This window comes from Macaca mulatta, chromosome 5 (assembly GCF_049350105.2).
Source record: "Macaca mulatta isolate MMU2019108-1 chromosome 5, T2T-MMU8v2.0, whole genome shotgun sequence".
NCBI classification, from domain to species: domain Eukaryota; kingdom Metazoa; phylum Chordata; class Mammalia; order Primates; family Cercopithecidae; genus Macaca; species Macaca mulatta.
Window position 1 is genome coordinate 154,789,303 of NC_133410.1, and position 13,430 is coordinate 154,802,732.

Genomic DNA, 13,430 nt, shown 5'->3' on the forward strand with positions numbered 1-13,430 from the left:
TCAACACTGACTTGGAGAGGTTGAACATCAAGAAATGAAACCATCAAAAGGGAGGGCTTAGGCTGAAAGGACAAAACTAAACACATGCTAAGCTGGAGACTCAACTGGATCCTGAATGAATTGGGATCACTCAGGGAAATGTTGATTGAGCACACACCAAGGGACCAGATTTGCATTGGAGGTTGAGGAGACAAAGGGAAGTAAGGCTGGGACTCTGCCTCTAAAGAGTGGGCCAGTGGCAGGGTGGCAAAATCATCCGATGTCAAGGCTGGCCCTAGAATTGACCCTAAGCCAAATGTTAGTCCAGCCTCCCACCTCCACCCATCTCTTTCCTCTCTTCCAAGCATCAGAAGTCCTGTATCCAAAAAGGATCTGCTCTTAATGGAAGCCCAAGATGTAAATCCAACCAAAGCACAGTTACTCTGCATAGGGGGAAAGTCCTGTCCTCTCACCTGTTCTTTACCTGTCCCTCCATTCTCCCCCCTCAAAAATGCTTTCCTTAAGTCTTTGGAGGCTGAGAACTCAGGTTGCATGCCTTTGCTCTGAATAACCTGGTATTTCTAGATTCAGGTTGTTTAGCTGACACTAAATCAACAATGCTAGCACCAAGGAGGATCTAATTTTCCTCCTCTGGCTTCCTGAGATAGACGGTGTGACAGTATGGCTTTCAAAGGAGACGAGGCTTAAGTCACCAGTTTTTACTATCTGCACGGAGCCAGCTGTGGGTTGTTGTCCTTCTCCACCAGTGGCTGAGAAACAGTCAAGGCCCTTTCTGGTGGCCTTCTCTTCCTCCTTGCTCCTGCTCGGAGTCCGGTCAGTGATGAGTTTTATGAAAATGAAGGATGTCCTTCTCCCAGAGTCAGGAGCCCTGTCCCTTTAGCTGATGGATGACAGATGTCACATGAAGGAAAGCTGAAGAGGAACCCTGGGCGTGGACTTAGGTCACTGAGTTAGTTTGATGGAGATCTCAGTATCTCATCAGGACATAGGCTGAGAGCGGCTGACATCAGCTGCCTTTCTTCTGTACCACTCAGTGTTGAGAGCTAGTAAAACAATATATTTGACTGGAGCTGTAGCCAGTCTGCCACCTCAGTCCCTACTCTGTACTCTAGCAAGAGCGCTTCAGCCAGATGCTGAGAGACCAGTGGAGCAGTGTACTGTTAACTCACGTGAGACAGCGCTGTGTGTCTGCATAAAACCTTGAGCTAAGAGAGATGTTGGGATTTCACTGAGTGTGTCTCCCTGTTTCTAGTGAGCACCATGGCATAGGAAAAGAAAATATATGGGAGTAGGACAGGCCTTAATTCAAATCTTGACAGTGCTCCTGATGAACTCAACAACTTTTTTCTCTTCTTTTTTTTTTTTTTCAAGATGGAGTCTTGCTCTGTGGCCCAGGCTGGAGTGCAGTGCCGTGATCTCCGTTCACTGCAACCTCTGCCTCCCAGGCTCAAACAATTCTCCAGTCTCTCTTCTGAACACAAGCCACTAACAGCCAGCTAATTTTTGCATTTTTTGTAGAGACGGGGTTTCATCATGTTGCCCAGGCTGGTCTCGAACTCCTGAGCTCAAAGCGACCCGTCTGCCTCGGCCTCCCAAAGTGCTGGGATTACAGGCATGAGCCACCCAGCAGATTCAACAAGTTTTGGCAAGTACTTTCGTATCCTTTACACTCATTTTTCACATCTGTAAAATGGGGATGACATTATTTACTTGGCAGATTTGTGGTGAGTAGTAGATCTTAGAAACTGAGCTGTTTGAAATCCTGTGAAATTATTATTTCTATTGGGCTCTGAAGTCTTTGAAAGGACAGATGGTATTTTCTTTATCTTTGTATACTTAACCTTTAATATAGTAAATATCTGGCACGTAGTAGCTACTTAAATGTAACTTTTCAGAAAACTCTTCCCCAATACTTCATCTAAATAAGTATCCCCTTGTTATTCATTATATTATTTTCCTTTATAGTCCCTGAAATGATATAGTATTTGTATATTGTCTACTTTTTCACTAGACTGTAATTTCCATAAGATTAGTAATCTTGTCTGTCTGGGTGGCCAGAGTCTAGAGCAATGCCTGCTAAGAGCAGGTGCTCAAAATGTATTTGTGGAATGGAAACATAAATGAATGGTAGTTGCTTAATTATTACTAGTAGTGGCAGTGGTTTACACGGTATCAGAACCAACACAAAGGGACGCCTTTAGTCATCTTTGCAAAGCTCACCAGAAAGGATGACAATGATCAGAAACCTTTCAAGTTTCCTCCTCACAGAATTCTGCCTGGGAACCTTTATTAAGGATGGCCGATTTCACCAGGCCTCCACCAGGAGGCCCTTTATGCTAAACTGAGCAGAGTGAATGTTTTATGACGTGGACAAGGGCTGCCTCAGAGCCTGAACTGGGGCCATCTGGGGGGAGTGGGGTGGGGCCACACCCTCTCCCTGGGCTCTGCACCACTGAAAGGCTCCAGACGGCTCGGGCCCTGGGCCAAGCTGCTTGGTTCCAGTGGGAAAGCTGACCTTGGCCAGGAAGAACCAGGAAGAGGCACAAATGACTCATTGTCCCACATCCTCCAAGGTAAAAACCCAGCAGTGTGTGTGGCCTTTAGGGCTGGATGTTATTGCAGCCTTGGCTCCTTCCTCAGCCAAAATAAAAGCACTCGGCCAGTAACACTTGCACAGCCTAGGATACAACCAACGGCTCTCTTCCGTTGTTCTATTCAACACACTTCCCTGCACTTAAAGTTTTAAAACATCGTGCACATAACATTATGATTTCAGTTCTAAATGTAAACCATAATTTCTTTTTAAAGACGTACGGCAGCCTTCATTTCCAGTCAAGGCATGTGCCATTTTAGGGTCCCGGGGAAGAAATACGATATGCTTTCAGGTCACGTGTGAAGGAGGTCTCACCGGAAAGTGCTTAGTTTATTCAGAAGTTTGGAATCTAAAGCGCTGATTTGTAAGATGTGCTGCTGCCTCCAGATTTCCACTAGAGGGCAGTCTTGGAAAATGTTTATAGATACATATTTTATTGCTATGTCTAGGAAATGTGTCTTGCTTTTAAAAGGAACAAACAAACAAAAAACCCATGTAAAATTTAGGGCAAGCTCTTTGGCTCCACTTGGAATGATTCCTCATTCTTCCAGAAGGAAGCCGGGGAGCATGAAGGCAGCTGCTTCCCTCGTCTCCATCCCTTTGTCCACATGGGATGCAGCTGGCTGCCCAAGCTGTGAAGCTGGCCTTGGCGCCCAGATCCCTGTCTTCCCACACCCGCCTCGGGCCAGCCCTAGTGGGCAAGGAGAGGCACCTTGGAAGGGAATGCGGGGTCCTGATTTAGGGGCCCCTGGTTTAAATTCGGCCTTGGCTGAGATCCTCTCCGTGGAGTCCCATCTTCTGCCCTTCCCTCACAAGCTAGCAGTGGCCGGAAATTCTCAGAAAAGAGCCAGGAAGGGTCAGAGGGTGACTGGGGAGTACACAATTAAAAATAGGCCTTCCAGGCAGGCAGCCATGGAGATCTCACTCGATATGTAAATAAGTGTAAATAAGACAGGCCAAGTCTTGGCGCTGGAAGGACACGGCACATTTTGTGCAGCCAGGGTTGTCTGGGGCAATGGTAAGCACTCCCCCCGCCTTCTTTTTTTTTTTTTTTTCTTCTTCTTCTTTTTTTTTTTTTTTCCACACAGCCCAATTTAAGGAAAAATTATAATATATATAATATATAATATTTTTTCACCCAAGAAGAAAATAGCTTTACTGGGCTCCATTGGTGGTGGTGGGAAGGACAGATCATTCCTACAACTTGAATTTATTACTTGATGAATAGAAGAATGTCAACAGAGAAATTAGAGCTGCTTTATAGCCACAACAACCTTATTTCTGGAGCATATTTGATACACAGCACTCAACTTTCCCATCTCTGACATTTGTGTCATCCTTTAGAGTCTGTATCACTGAGTCATGCGAGTGACCTCATTTCATCCTGGACACAGCCCTGTGTGGGTGTCATCATCATCAGCCCCATTGTAGAGAAGGACACCAAGCCCAGGGAGGAGGAGAGATTTCAACAGGGTCCCACAGCACTGGCGGTGGGGCTGGGGCCAGAATCAGTTCACCTCTCCCACATCATGTTTTACTGGGCATCTGCTGTGCACTGGACTCGGGGCTCGGTGTGAACAGGATGCTGCCTCTTGCCTTTCCTCGGAAACAGGCTCTGTGAATGTCAAGGCAAGCCCCTTGACTTCCCTTGGAACTACTCATTCTTCCAGAAGCTCAGCTAGAGGAGGAAGCTGGAGAGCGCAAAGGCAGCTGCCACCTCTTGCACGCGTGGGCGTCTCGGAGTAGCAGGGGCTGCTCTGTGCGAGGGGCTGGGCGAGCAGGGGTGCACTCCCCTGGGAGCAGCAGGGCCTTCCAGACGGCCATGGCGGTCTGGCCATGGCGGTCTCGGGCGCTCCGACCTCAGCCTGCATCTCCGCCCCGCCCCTCTTGGGGGGCATCCCTTCTGTGCACGCCCACGTGTGAGCAGAGAAGCAACTCTCAGAAACCTTCTGTGTGTTCAGGAAATGTGCGCGGGCGGCTTGTTCCCTTTTGCTCTGTCTGGGGTGAGCCTAGAGGTTGCATCTCAAAGTAGACTGAGGGTTCTTTGGGAGAAGTCAGGTGTGCCCGGGGGAGCCCTGAAGAGTTCCTCTGTGATCTCAAGGCAAAGGCAGCAGAGAATATGGAACAGGCAAACAGTAGGGGGGCCACAAGGTGTGTCCTGCAGACCGCCCCTCTTACTGGACTCCATTCTGGGTTTTTCTCAATGAGCGCGGAGCTGCTCCTGCTCAACCTGTTGGCGGAAGTGGTGCCATATGCTGGACTAGTGACTGCGCATGCGGATGCAGAGCCTCGCCCATGACGCTCAGTGCGCGGGCAATCTGTATTCAAAATGTCTGGTGGATGTGAACAGCAGCAGGTACAATAGGGGTTGTCTCTCTTTAATAATACCAGTGTGTCGGCCAGAGGGTAGGAACAGAAAAGATGCATCAGGGGAGTTTGTGGACTTCTTTTGCAAGATTGCTTCAGAAAACTCTGAGGAGGGCAGTAAGAAATTGGGGAGGGGAGACAGGCAGGAGCAGAGGCCCTGTCCCTGTTGCCAGTGCTCCTGGGAGCGCTTCTGTGCGGCCCCTGTGCTTGGGTTTCTTCTCCCCAATTCATCTATATAGGGTGTGGGATGGAGCTCAGGTCGGGGGACCACTCGCTGCATCCTAACCAGCCCAGTGTAGGGGGCAGAGAGAGGAGGAGAAAATGGGTATCCCTGAGACAGAAACATGACAGTGAGCTCCCTGGCTCTTCACTCCTAGGAATTGCTTAGAAGTTTCCACCACACACCTCGGCCAGGTTCCCACAAGAGCTGTGGGAACCACCACTCCACCCTCAGGGCCTGTCCACTGTTCTGCCCGCTGCACTCAGCAGAGGGGAAGATGCAGGCGGTCCCGTGCTGATCAAAGGAATCTCTGGACTGCAAACTCCCTGGGGACGGACCCAAACTGATGAGTGGGCTTGTCTGTCTAGACCCAGAGACCCTCGGGAGGACTGAGTGTTTCTGGAATGATCCAGGATGGGGCGTTCTGTAGCAATTCCCCCGAGGAATTACACAGGACACCTCTGATGATGAAATCCTCCAAGGGCCAAGAATGAAATTGCAGAGTGCTGTCAGGTTTCACGGCCCCGGAGAAGGAGAGGGAGTTCGGAAATGTGGAGCTGAATAAAACTATGCTCTGGATTTGCTAGAACAACCCAGAGGTGGCTGAGTTCCTCCCACTAGGGGGTTATGGTAAGAAAAAAATGTACTGTGTATTTGGAGGATACTTTTCTGAGGATGTGGGAAGGCATGTCTGTGCACAGGAAGGGAAGAAGGGTCTTTTCAAACTTGCAGTGCCTTCAGATTGGTGGCTTAGATGGTTCTAGGAGGGAGGAAGAGAGAGGTCTCTAATGTGTCTCATTCGAAGAGTTGTTTGGTGAAGGCCACTCTGCCCTGCCCCGCTTACCCTGTTCAGTAGCCTGAGCCTTCTGTGTGGACATAGCCCCAGCTCAGCCGTGCCCAGTTGAGGTTTCTCTGGGCTGTAAAGGAGTGAGCTCATTCAAGGCGTCACTGTGGAGTCTGAGATGAGTAGCATGACAGGACACTCCAGGACCAGGCAGGCGACTGTTGGCATGAGCAGGCTGGCCCTCCCCACATGAGTGCTCTCGGGCAGAGCACTAGGGGATCAGCCGTCCAGAGCCAAGCTGTCTTTACCTTGCCATATCAGCAAATATCAGCAAAGGGCCATATCACTGTGGCCCTTCTGGGAGGGAGGTTGTTTATTGAGGAATCAGATCCATGTGTGAACTCCCACTCCCTACAGTCTGCAAGTCCAACCCTGTGCCTTTGGGCATCTCTAGGAAGGACTGAGTTACTGTGGGGTACTGGGTGGAAGGACTGGAGAGGTGAGGTGGACTCTGTCCCGAAGGTTCCTCTGGAAATTAGTTTCCTTTATTATTACAGTGTTGAAAATTTTGAGGCACTTAAGCGATTGAACCCAATTTAGGGCCAAGGATAAAAATGTTCGCTGTAGATATTTTTCTGTTGTGATTTTGGCTGACCTTATTTCCGTGCTGCAGAATGAGATTTTCTCAGTTGTTCCATTACCTCAAACTGCTTGTTAAACAATGTCTTCGGAGAGGGGGGGAACCCAAAAACTGGCTGATTAATAAAGTGCTCATGAAAGGGGTGAGACCCACACACAGAGATGCCAAAATGTGGACTCGGCCCGACCTCGGAGACCTGCCTTGACACTGTGTGACTTTTGTACGACTTCTCTGTCTCCACAGAGTCGAGATCTGCTTAGTGCCAAGTGTGATGTGGACAATTGCCTGCTGGATGGAGACAGAAACTCATTTCCCATCTGTCAAGCAGCCTGACACAGAGTTGGTAATGATTTTCTGTCAGGCGAGGCCTGGCTGGATTTGAACCCATGACCCAGAGGTAACAGGGCCTGATGTAGGGCTTCCTTTACAATAACCGGCTGCCTGTGCCTTGTTACTCCCAGCCCAGGACTCTCTCTCACATCTGCCCATGCTTTCTCCTCATGCAGCTGAAGTTTGGTTAGATCCTGACTTAGCACTGGGGCTAAGTGATTGATGTCCCTGGGCAAGCAGAAGATGCATTAGTGTCTTAGGGAATGGGAAATGAAAGGTGGAAGAAAAACAGGATGGTAGGGCTGCGGTGTGATTAGCATGAGGCCAAAAGCCGTGTGCTCCTGTGAAGCCAAGGTCTGACCCTCTCAGGATCTTTGCAGCCTGTCGGCCAGCCAGACGGCTCCCATGCAAAAGCCACCAGATGTGTGGGTCTGGAGTAATACTGAGTCTAGATTCTCTGGGTGTCAACTATTCTGGTGCTGAAATTGTCATTATTCATACCGATTGTTTTCATGAAAAAAGAGTCCCTTTCAGGAGCATCCATAGATGATTAACATGATGATCCCCCACTCACTGAATGATAATTAAGAGTCACACACCCCTCTCCGAAAATAGTGCTTCACAGGTGGAAAGTATCTGTCCTCCAGAATCAGAAAAGCAAACTGGAGGGCCTTAAAGGTTAACTCATTATTAAACATTTATTGAAGTTTCTCCTAGCAGACAAGTGTTCTATCAGGGTTATAGACATAAACAAAATAACGTTCCCGTTGAAGAAATTAATCATTTGGAGGGGAAGAGACATGTTGACAAAGAAAACCTGGCACAACCTGATAAGTCATATCAACAGTAAGTGAAGAAATTCAGTAGCCAGTTGAAAATGAAGGCCTATGTCTCACGATGGTGGGAAGCGCAGAGGGAGCCTGGGAATTAGAGCAGAGGTAAAGTGAAGGGAAGCACAGGTGTTGGCCACATCAGAGACCCAGCTGGAATCTAGGCTTTCCCACTTATAAGCTGTGGAACTTGGAACCTAGTCTCATGGGCCCTCCACATTCTAATCTGTAAAATGAGAATAATTACACCAATGTCAAAAATTGTTGTAAGGATTAAATGGGTAAAGTATTTATCAGAGTGTCTGGCACCTCGTAGGTGATTGATAACTGTCAGCAAAGGGCTTTATGAATTGGACAGGGGCAACACTGGAGGAAAAAAGAATAGCTGGGAAAGGTATTTTTAAGACAGTGGTAGTGGGAAGCAGAAGAGGGTAGAGGTAAAAAGGGGTTTTGCAGATGGAATCAATAGAATTTGGTGACTAACTGGATATAAAAAGTGAAGGTTGAGGGGGAGGAGAGCCATGTGGTTGCTATGCCTACAGAGGAAGCTAGTGGAGAAGATGGAACATAGGGAAAGAAAGAGGTTATTGAATTTTCACTCAGGACATGTGGGGTTAGAGGTGCCTGAAGATACCAAGTGCAATTAAAAATATGAGCTCAGGGCAACAGATTCGGGAGGTCTTGCTGGTTTACAGAAAGTGGCTGACATGCAAATAGCTCAGATGTTCCCACTGGGAGAACACAGGGTATGGGAAGAAGGATCTGAGAGCCGATTTTCCAGAAATGGTAACACTAAAAGGGTTAGCAGAAAAGGGGGCCTTGAAGGGTACAGCCAGCCATTCCTGGGTTATGGTGGCAACTGATGGAGTGGAAAGGTGACAGTTCATCCTGGACACAATTAGAGAAGAAGGTGCAGCCCTCTGGGAGGGCCGTGACCACCAAGCAACTGCCCTAGGGGCAGCCCCGGAGTTGGAGCTCCTCTCTGACAGGTGTTAGGCAATTGGAGTCAATGAGGGTAGCTCTGTCTGTCAGCCGCATTACCAGATAGTTCTCAGCTGGCATTTGGAGGAGTTGGGCAAAATCTCTACTTGGAGTTCTTTAGAGTAGGCGGAAAAAGGCAAGCAACAACAGTGGGCCTGGAGGACTTTCCATATGCACTTACCCCTTTGTGTTCTTGGGGAGGCCTGCTGGAAGCCAGGGAGGCCTGTTGCTGCAGCCATCTTAAAATCCGGAATCCAGTGTCTTCATTAACTAATGAAGTGAACAGTCACACCTTGGTCACTTCCCGACTTGATTAGTAATATTTAATGGGCACCGTCATCGATCTTTTGCATAGATTAGAAGTCATGCAGAATAGAGCCTGACATCTGCCAACACAGTTCTGACTCCACACACCCAATATGGTTGCCCATTCATTGTTGAATAGCAATCATAGCTGACACTTATTGAGTTCTTGCCAGGCACGGTAACAAGTTGTTTGCTGGAATTATCTCATTCGACCCTAATAACAATCCTATAATGTTACATAATTCTCAGATTGGCTTCATAAGCAGATAAGTGAACTCTATAAGTGACAGTTGGCTCCTTCTTAGGCATGCACAGGACTTCGCAGGCGTGGACATAGATTAGCTGCTAAGAGGGAGGGGGATTGTCAGAATGCACCACACATGAGGTAATAATAGCAGTGGGGCCCAGAGTTGGAAGTCTTGGTAAACATTTATTTGTGGAAAAGAAACTGAGAAAGTTCTAGCCATGTTGGCAAAACCAGCCCGGGTGACCACGCTGACAGCAGTGCTCTGTGAGCACACAGAATCAGAGTCCAGAACTTCCAGCAGTGAGCACAAGTCAACAAGGTTGCAAAAATTTCAAGTTTGGAATAGCAGATAACAAGGAAATGATCCATTTCTAGGGTGGAGGGCAGGGTCCATTTCCTCATCACCTTGTCTTCTACTACCAGTGAACCATGAGACCTGGTATGTATGTCAGCAACCCAAGGCTTTTTCCTTCCAGCTGTCTGGAATTGCTGAGTTGTAGGGCTTTTGACTCACTCCACATGAAGAGAGAACATCCTGTATTAAAACTTTCATTGCAGAGCTCAAGGAGTTCAGAATCATTGAGACTTTCCAGAATTTTAGCACATGAGAAAATAAGATCTTCCAAGAACTGTGAGGTTTTCGGGCTGTCATGGAGTCTACTTAGTGATTAGACATGTGGGCTCTTGGAGTCGGGAAAAGTTGAATTTGAACCCCAACTCCACCATTGAAAGAGTTGTGAGGCTTGCATTCCCTACTTACTTTTTGCCTCGGTTTCCTTACTTATTCAATGCAGATAATAATGGTACATATCCTACTATGGTTGTTGAAAGAATTAAATGAAAAATTCGAGTAAAAATTTAGTACTGGCCTGTCGTGTAGAGGTATGCTGGGGTCTTGTGAGAGCCAATGGTGCACATCTCTTCCTAACTCTGCCTTCAGCAGAAGCGTGCTGGTAGCTTGAAACCAGCCCAGGCAGGAGCATTTATACTCTAGCAACTGGCAAGTGCTGCAAATCAGAGCAACTAGTATGAATTGTAGCAACTGTCGTTACAATCCCCCATTCCATCTGAATATGTATTAACTTATATTTGGATGTAATGGTTTGAGAATGAATTCTATGTTCTGTGGGAAGTATTCTCTCCCCAAAATTTCCAGGAGCTTCCATTCTTCTGATCATCTCATGCACAGAATTCCTGCCTATGACTTGGTGTCTTTATTACTGGAATGCTTGCTTCCTCTCCTCCATATACCCTCTTGGTGGTTGCTGAACGTTTTACTTCATTTTCTCCCAAATGAACAAAAAGCTCTGATGTGAGGCAGATTTTCATTAAATTTTTTTTTTTTTGAGTGGGGAGGAAGTTGGGGGACACACGTGTCTTAGAACTGCAAAAAGTGCAAATAACTTAAATAATGCTGCTGCTGATGGCAACCACTGCCACTACCGCCACCGTCACCACTCACACAGGTCACTAAGTATGTGCCAGGCCTGCTCCTAAATGCTCTGTGTGTATGAATGTATCTAGTCGCTGTCTTCTGGAGGCCCTTGCCATTATTGCCATCCGACATTCCTGTGTCTATCCTCTTCAGTCTTCAGCCATACTGCTAAACAGTCTCCTGCTAAAGGCTTCTACTTCTCTTTTTTCTACCCTTCTCTCCATTCTTGAACGCCTCAGCCCTTCTTCCCATGCTGTCTACTCCCACCCCAAATTCCGCTCACCTCACTTTGTAGAACAACTGGATTCTTGTCTTGCCTTCACCGACCTAGGTTGTGCTTAAGGCTTCCTCTTTCTTTCTCATGATGAAAAAGATGTTTTTCTTGACCAAGTCCGATAGCCTAGACATGACTTATGCTGTTCCCTCAAGTAGAAGGAGAGGTCACACCAGTTTGTGTTACATGCTTATTATAACCCCTCCAAAATGTGATAAAAGTAAAATGTAAAATTATACACCACCTCTGCATTCCTACTTCCTTGAAGTAACCACTGTGAAGTATAGTCTAAAAATTGTTCAAATGCTCCTACTTAATAATTTTGTGGCTTTGGGCATGCTACTTAGTCTGTGATTCAGTCTTCTCATCTGTGAAACAGGGATACTACTACCTACATCATAGAGTTGGTGAGGGTAAAATGAGATAATGTTCAGTGCCTGGAAAAGTACCAGGGATAAAGGAAGAGCTCAATAAATGGTAGTTATCCTTCCAAATGTTTTCAAAGCATGTAGTGTCCCTATACGTATGTAACATTTTAGTTAATGAAAATATCAGATCTGTAAAAATAGGATTCAAAAATGCGTATTTTTTTCCCCTGAAATTTACTTTTCCCTCTCCCTTAACAATATACTGCTATTCCAAGGTAGTCTACCCTTATTCCTTTAAATGGGTCCAAATGTTCTAAAGAATGCACCATTGATTATTTAAACACTTCCCTGAATGGGGGAATTTGGGTGATTTTTTTGGTCTTACCAATACTCTGAACACATCCTTGTCAATGGACTCTTGTGCACTTATTTCTGCAGGGTAGACTCCCAGAAATGCAAGAGTCGGGTTGAAGGGTGCATATATTTAAGCTTTGGATAGTAGTGTTAAATAGCCCACCACACATTCCATCTCATTTATAGTCCCACTACAGGGCAGAAGTGCCCTCTTCCACACTCCGTCAGTATTTGAATATTATGAAACTTTAAACTTGTTGTCAATCTTTTTCATAAGTGAAAAATAGTATCTCATTTAAATGTACATTTCTCTGATCCATGGTAAGTTTGTATATTCTAAAATGTCTATTATCCATTTTTATTTTGTCTTCTATAAATTAGCCATTTATATCATTTGCTTGTTTTTCTGCTGTACTTAAAAGTCAAATACTCCCTTCTCTCTCCCTGACATTTAGGGTACAGTTTGTGCGGGACATACCTGAATCCTCATACTGCCTCATTCCAAGTTCAGAAGCGTGTGCTCGCCTAGATGAGAGGGAAGTGGAAGTGATGATGCTTGTCAGGTTATATAGGCATCTCGGGGAAGACGGCTTTTTCAGGCTTCCCATGGCCATTGCAAATAGATCTTAGAGCACATTTGGAAAGTTAGAGAATGAACAGAGCTAGCCACACTTGTGTGAATTTTGGGATTGGGGAGAGAAGAGAAAAGATGGGAGGTGGGCACGGAGAGTGGGTAACAGGGAGGGTGGACGGAGCCTCTGGGGAGGGAGGGGTGGTCAGTGAGAAATTCCAGATGGCAGGTGGCTGGGAAATGGGCAGGAGCAGGATGTCCAGTAGTCATTTAAGTTTGCACATCCCCAGGCTGGGTGTGGTGGCTCATGCCTGTAATCCTAGCACTTTGGAAGGTCGAGGTGGGCAGATTGCCTGAGCTAAGGAGTTTGAGACTGGCATGGGCAACATGACGAAATCCCATCTCTACTAAAAATACAAAAAATTAGCCAGGCGTGGTGGCAAGTGCCTGTAATCCCAGCTACTTGGGAGGCTGAAGCAGGAGATCGCTTGAACCCGGGAGGTGGAGGTTGCAGTGAGTCAAGATCATGCCACTGCACTCCAGCCTGGGCGACAAGAGAGAGACTCCATCTCAGGAAAAAAAAAAAAAAAAAAAGGTTTGTACATCCCCAGACATTCAGTGTGTTGAGACTTCTGTAGCGATCAAGTAACTGGAGCTGAATTTCATGTCTGGGTGGATGGGGTGCACGGAAGAGAACAGCCGTGGAGTTGAGATGCTGGAGAGTTCAGGAGTGGGTGGAGAGCTGGGAGAGCCCATTTCAGGTCATTTGGATGAGGACCCTATGATTCAGCATGGCCCTGTGATTTCAGTGCCTTTGCTTGCACTCGTGTTGACAACCACACTGCACCCTGTTAGAGTGACAGAGTTCAATACACAGAGTTCAAACAGAGTTTCTCATAATCAGGTTTGAAGAGAAGTTCTCCAGAGTCTACAAAAGTTTTTTTCCCTTTAAATGGGTTTTGCATTTTACTCACATTTGGGAAAAACTGTCCTATAGTGCAACTAAGATTTGTTAAAGAAAATCTTACAAGACCTTTCATATATTGTCTGTATACAAACCAATGATGATGATAATTTTTATCTAGTTTTTAAAGTAAGTACATCAGAATTTCTATAAGGAAATCTTGTAT